The sequence below is a fragment of the Phoca vitulina genome, unplaced genomic scaffold, assembly GCF_004348235.1.
Source record: "Phoca vitulina isolate PV1807 unplaced genomic scaffold, GSC_HSeal_1.0 scaffold13, whole genome shotgun sequence".
Lineage (NCBI taxonomy): Eukaryota > Metazoa > Chordata > Mammalia > Carnivora > Phocidae > Phoca > Phoca vitulina.
In genome coordinates this window covers 47,791,901-47,798,324 of record NW_022589716.1, presented here as the reverse complement: position 1 = coordinate 47,798,324, position 6,424 = coordinate 47,791,901, and positions in this window count along the sequence as shown.

Genomic DNA, 6,424 nt, shown 5'->3' with positions numbered 1-6,424 from the left:
AAGAAAGAAAGAAAGAAAGAAAGAAAGAAAGAAAGAAAGAAAGAAAGAAAGAAAGAAAGAAAGAAAGGAGGGATGGAGGGAGGGAGGAAAGAAGACAGAAAATTGTGCTTGATACAAAATTCTAAGTTGGTGGTTTTTTCTTTCAACTCTAAATATTTCATTCCTCTCTCTCGCTCATATGACTTCTTATGAGAAATGTGCTTTAATTATGCTTGTACACAGATTTTCATGGCAGCACCATTCACAATAGTCAAAGGTAGGAATAGCTCAAATGCCCATCAGTGGATGAATGGATGAACAAATGGTGTTATGTCCATACAATGGAGTATTATACAGCTATGAAAAGGAATGAAGTACTGACACACACTACATGGATGAATCTTGAACACATTATGCTGAGTGCAAGAAGCCAGACAGAAAAGGTTATATATTATATGATTCCATTTATACGAAATATCCATAATAGGTCAATCCATAGAGATAAATAATAAACAGGTGGGAGCTGGGGGCTAGATGGAGGGGGATGGATTGGGACTGGCTGCCTAATAGGTACAGGGTTTTATTTCAGGGTGACAAAAATGTTTTGGAGCTTGTACTAAACACAGTAAGTGCCACTGAATTATAGATTTTGAAATGGTGAATTTTATGTTATATGAATTGCACTTCAAAAAGAAAGACGGAAATAGAGGAATCAAACTTGATTTTATGTGTGTGTGTATTTACATGGATAATTTTACATCCCTAGACTAGATAATGTATTTTTTTATATATCCATGAAATATTTATTAGGATTTATCATGGAATCTGTTGTGAACAAAAAAGGAAATCCAATAAAAATTAAAACCACTAATAAAGGCAGAACATGAATATATATTAGAATATATAGAAATCGAAAGCACACTTCTAGATGATTGGATCCCAGGGTGGTCCAGATGAAGAGTGCAGACTAAGTAAAAGCCATCAGAAAAGGAGCACTTTACAACAGAACTCTGGGACTTAAGGAACAGAGCACAAAATGGTGTTAGCACATAATCTGTTCTAAACTTTGGGCAACAGAAGAAATCAGGAAGAGTAAATACATAAAAACAAAAGATGAAATTTATTAAAATATAGAATAAAATTAAAATAGAAATGAGAAGAAAAGACAGGAGAGAGTAAAAGAATTATAGGTGAACACTACATATATGTCTGTGGCACAAATTTCAAAATCACGATGAAATTAGTGATTTCCTAGAAAAATATAAATGATAAAACTAAACCCAAGGTGTGGGCATCTTGAACCAAAAATCACCATAGAAAAGATTGGGAATATGATAGGAAATTTCTTCTTGAATAAGACACCAGAACAAGATGGGATGACAGCTGAATAAACTGATAATTCAGATAATTCTAATGTTATTTAAACTATCTCAGCCTATATAAAAAGGCAGAAAATTCCCTTATAAATAATCAGCAGAATAGAACACTCAAGTGGGATAAAAATAATATAAGTAATCTATATATTAATTTCACTTCTGAATATAGATGAAAAATTCTAAATAACATATTAGCCAAACCAATTAGTAATGTTCCAAAAGAACAATACACAATTAAGCAGGGTTTAGTCTAAGAATAAAAAAGTATCTTAATATCAGGAAACCAAAAGAAGAAAAACCCTGTGGTTTTATTAATACATACTGAAAAGACAGCTAACCAAGTTTACCAGTTGTTCTTAATAAAAACTCCAGAAACCAAGGAAAATTATTTAATAAGGACTATCCACCAAAAGTAATAGAAAATATTATCCTACACTACAAAACACTAACATCATTTTAATTAAAATCATTAACTAGAGAGGGACACTCACTCGCATGTTGTTTAATGTCTTGGAGGTTGTAGTGAATGCAATAAGAACATGGGATAATTTAAACATTTGGGAAAAGAAATAAAATGATCTCTGTTTAGTATGTTATAATTATATATAGAAAACTCAAGACTATTAAGGGAGCAAAAGTATAGAGACAAAAAACAGATTAGTGGTTGCCTCAGGCTGGAGGTGGGATTGGAAGCAAATGCAAATTGGACTGAGGTGATATTTGCACAGTTCTGTAAGTTTACTTAAAATCACTGAATTATATACTTAAAATGAGTGAATTTTTGGTTTGTAAATTATGCCTCAATAAAGCTGTTTAAAAAAATCTAGAGTGAATGAGAAAATTTAAGATGCTTGAATATAAGAATATTAAAAATATATTTCTTGGAAGATGTGGTATATATATATATATATATATATATACACAATGGAATATTACTCAGCCATTAAAAAGCAATGAAATCTTGCCATTTGTAAGGATGTGAATGGAACTAGAGGGTATTATGCTACACAAAATGTCAGAGAAAAAAATTATCATATGATTTCACTCATATGTAGAATTTAAGAAACAAAACAGAGGAGCATAGAGGAAGGGAGGGAAAAATAAAATCAGAGGAAACCAGAGAGTGAGACAAAGCATAAGAGACTCTTAATCATAGGAAACAAACTGAGAGTTGCTGGAGTGGAGGGGTGTGGGGGGATGGGGTAACTGGGTGATGGGCATTAAGGAGGGTACATGATGGAATGAGCACTGGGTGTTATATACAACTGATGACTCACTGAGCTCTACCTCTGAAACTAATATATTATATGTTAATTAATTGATTTTAAATTTTAAAAAATTCATAAAAGTAAAGAAAAATATTTTTCTTGGGAAAATATTTTTAAATTTAGGAATATATTCAATAAGAAAAGCACAGAGATGTAAAGAAAACTGATAAATCATACTGAATGACATAAAGCAAGAAATTCTTGAATGGGCAAACTTGATAGCATTAACATGTCAATTATTCTAAAATTAATATGGAAAATTCACACATGAGAGATTATGGTTCAATTTGGTGGGAAATGTGAAATTATTTAATAGTGCTGGCACAACTGTAAAACAATCATATTGCACTCTCATATCATATACAAAAATAAATTCCAAAAATGCTAATGACTTAAATATAAAAAGCAAAACAATTAAAATCTTGCAAGAAAATTGGTAGAATTGTATGAACACTCTAGAAAACAAGAGAAGCCTTTTAACCAATGCTGGAAATGAAGAGATTGTTTTTTCAAAGAAGAAAGATATTGAAAATGTAAAAAAAAAAAAAAACTAGGTGGAAAATCATTTTCTGTCAGGGGAAAGATGCATAAACAAAGTCAGGAAACAGATGCGAGATATAGAAAAATATTTATGTTACAGAGAATGAAGCACTATATCTGCAAGTTACTATGCATTTTTACAAAGTGAAAAACCTTTTGTTGACGTTTATACAGTGGAATAAAGAAAATGAGGAAAGATCTACATGACATGCTGATAAGGATGAACAATCCAATAGTAAATGGAAGGGCAGAAGAGATGATTTGTAGATGAGGAAATTCAAGTGATCACCAAACATATAAAAAGATGGTTAAGTGCATTAGTGGACAGGAAATGCAAAGGAAAATGACAATGAGATTTCACTTTACTTCCATAAAGCAGGCCAAAATTTAAAGATCCAGAGTACCTGTTGCTGGTGGGAATGCAGGGAAAAGAACACTCTTGGACATTGCTGGTGGACACATGCCATGTCAGAATATTTAGCACTGAGCTACATCCGCAACTATTACAACTCAAGATTGTGTAGACGTGAATATAGATACAGACAGCTTGTATTGCAACATTATTCATAGTGGCAAAAACCAACAAACCTGTGAAAAACCTGAATGGCTATGTGTGGAAGAATAGTTGAAAATATATGGTATGGTAATGCCACACTAGGGTCTATTATGGGTTCATTAAAAGGGACTGAATTATAGGTAGACCAGTTGCCTGAGAAGGGTTTCCCCAAGTTAAGTGAGAAGTCAGATGCCAAGAAATATATAAATATGATTCCATTTTTGAAAAATGGGTCCCAGAAGGAGATTGCATATATGCATATTATGTGAGCACATAAGTACATATACAAATATGTCTATATCTAGGTCAGTTGATTCTTATTTGAGCATAGTCAAAAATATGAAAGTATACATGGAAACTTGTTATCATGGATTCTTGGAGTGTTGCTATATGGGTGAAGTGGGGATGGGAGAGGAAGGGGCAGAGAAAATCCAGCAAAAATGTATTTTTAAAAATAGAGGTGAATATATTATGTATAATATGCTTGCCATCACACATGTATGGAAAATTATAAATACATGTATATATACTTTTTCAAATGGAAATGAAACCAATTTTCCATCAGGGGACTAGAGGGTAGAGTAATGCAGGAGGAAAGATGTCAGCATAGATTATGTCTGATAGCTAAGACTACATTCACAGCCTCACACAAACCTTCCCAAGGTAGGTAAACCCTTCAAAGACCATTTCAACTCAGAATTCATCCCTTATTCATTAGCTGTAGACAGTCCAAGAAGGACTTCAGACTTGTCACATTATTGAGGTCTTCTCTCTTCCTTCCCTTTTTTCTTCCCTTTTGTTCTTTGAAATGCCACTAGGTGAAAGAGCAGTCAGTCTTTGAAACAACCTGAGGAACTCCCCTTTTCTCTCACCTTGGGGCAAGACAGTTTGTTGCACAGAAGCAATTAGAAACCTCCATTAATGAGTTTTGAAATTCAAACCCTCTGCTGACATTTATACAATGGAATAAAGAGGATGAGGAAAGATCTACATGACATATTGATAAGCTTTTTCTAACCAAGTTGCACAGCATATGAATAGAGTATTTCTATTTAAAATTTATTTTTCCAACTTTTTATTATGAAAAGTCTCAAACATACAGAAAAGTTGAAAGAATACTACATTAAACACTTCTTTATTTGTATAGCTCCCACCCAGGTAACAATTATTGTAAAAGGTTGTCATATTTGTTCTCTATTGATCTGTCTATGCTCTGCCATTTCATTGTAAATTGCAGACATCATGATGTTTCACTCCTAAATACTTCAGTCTGCATCTCCTGAGAATAAAGATAATCTCCTACCATTAGGAGATGCCATAATGGCATCTAATAAAATTAACAATAATTCCATGTCATTTAATATCCCATCTTTTTAAAATTTTATTTATTTATTTGTCAGAGAGAGAGAGGGGGGGAGCAAAGCAGGGGGAGCAGTAGGCAGAGGGAGAAGCAGGCTTCCACTGAGCAGGGAGCCCGATGCGGGACTCGATCCCAGGACCTTGGGATTATGACCTAAGCCGAAGGCAGACACTTAACGACTGAGCCACCCAGGTGTCCCTTAATATCCCATCTTTTTTTAAATTTCTCCTTTTACTCTTGGAATATATTTTATAGCTTTTTCTTAAAGTCAGATCCAATCTATATTCATGCATTGTATTTGGTTGTTATGACTTTTCAGTATCTGTTAGTCTAGAACAGCCCTCTTGCCCTTCTTTTATTTATTTATTTTGTAAATGGCATTGACTTTTTGAAAAGCCCAGGTCAATTTCTTGTAAAACGACCCACATTTTCATTTGCCTGATCTTTCTTTAATGAGATCATTTAACTTACCCTGCAGAATCTCTTATAAAGTAGAAATTAAGTCTCAGGGCTTATCGAGTTCAGGTTAAAGATTTGGGGCAAAAACACTTCATAGTTACACATTTTTCATATTGCATCCTAGTGGAGGCATCCAGTATAAAGTTGCTGCACTATGAATGATGCTAAGTGTGGCCACTCAATTAAGATGATGACGGGCAGAGCTCTCCACTAGAAAGCACAATGTTCTCTTTGTATATCTTGGTAAAGGAGACCTGGGCAGGGCACCAACTTTGCCCACTACCAATACCCAACAAATGGATATTAGGTCACAAAAGGGCAGGCCACCCATGCCATGATCTACTCTGCAGCTATTAAGAAGAAGATGTCAGTAAGGCCATGGCATATTCTGAGCTACATAGGATAGGGGAAGATTTTTCTAAGCGTGATATCAAACTTAGAATTCAGAAATTAAAAGATTGACAGATTTCACTATATTTAAGAGTTAAATTATCACTGGAATCCAAGGGTGAACCAAAATTTAAAAATCAATCAATGTAGTACACCATGCTAATAGAATGAAAGGAAATAACTACATGACCATCTCAATAGATGTAGGAAAATCATTTAACAAAATCCAACACTTTAATGATAAAACCCACTCAGAAAACTAGAAATATAAAGGAGCTTCCTCAACATGATAAAGGGCATTTATGAAAAACCACAGCTAACATCACATTCAATGGTGAAAGGTGAAAACTCTCCCTCTGACAACACAAAAATGCCTGATTTCACCACTGCTATTCAACATTGTACCAGAATTTCTAGCCAGAGCAATTAAGAATGAAGGAAGGAAGGAGGGAAGGAAGGAAGGAAGGAAGGAAGGAAGGAAGGAAGGAAGGAAGGA